Consider the following 663-nt stretch of genomic DNA (forward strand, 5'->3'; position numbering starts at 1 on the left):
ATCAAGTTGTTTAATTCATTGAAAATTCTTTTAGATGGACCAGTAGTCAATTTTTAAAGTAGATTGTCTTAAAATAAGGAAGTCAAAGGTTACAAATTGCACCTAAAAAAAAAAAGGGCTGTTAAGGTTTATTCACAGTGTAGTTGTATGTGAAATTATAATTTGGAGTAAATACAAACTATATGAATTTTTGTTTATACAAACAGTACTTGTTTAAAATATTTCCTAACATTTTCTCAAATATTTCAGAGAGATCAGAATGTGTATGTATATATATATTTTTGAAGTGCAATTTGTATCTAAAGTGCTGATATAGGCACTGAAATTGGCAATAATCTTTCTGCTCCGTAGATTAATAAATCAGTTACAAAAAAAAAAAATCCTATAGAAAAGGGAATTCTAGATTATTGGTGTGGTTTTCCCAAAAACAGTACTGTAAAATTATTAATTTTTTTTTTTTTTTAATCTCTACAAGACCTGCATCTTTGTGAAACGAGAGAGAACAAGTAAAAGAAACCCTTACCCTTTAACGGGAAAGAAAAATCATATTTTTTTTTTAAATTCATGAGTACCTTGGGCCGCCCTATTAGAATGTTTAATTCATGAGTATAATTTGTATTATTTATTTATTCAGAAGGTTTAATTTTTTTCTGCAAAGGAGTT

The sequence above is a fragment of the Rhodnius prolixus genome, unplaced genomic scaffold, assembly GCF_049639745.1.
Source record: "Rhodnius prolixus isolate KJV_2025 unplaced genomic scaffold, Rpr scaffold_3, whole genome shotgun sequence".
Lineage (NCBI taxonomy): Eukaryota > Metazoa > Arthropoda > Insecta > Hemiptera > Reduviidae > Rhodnius > Rhodnius prolixus.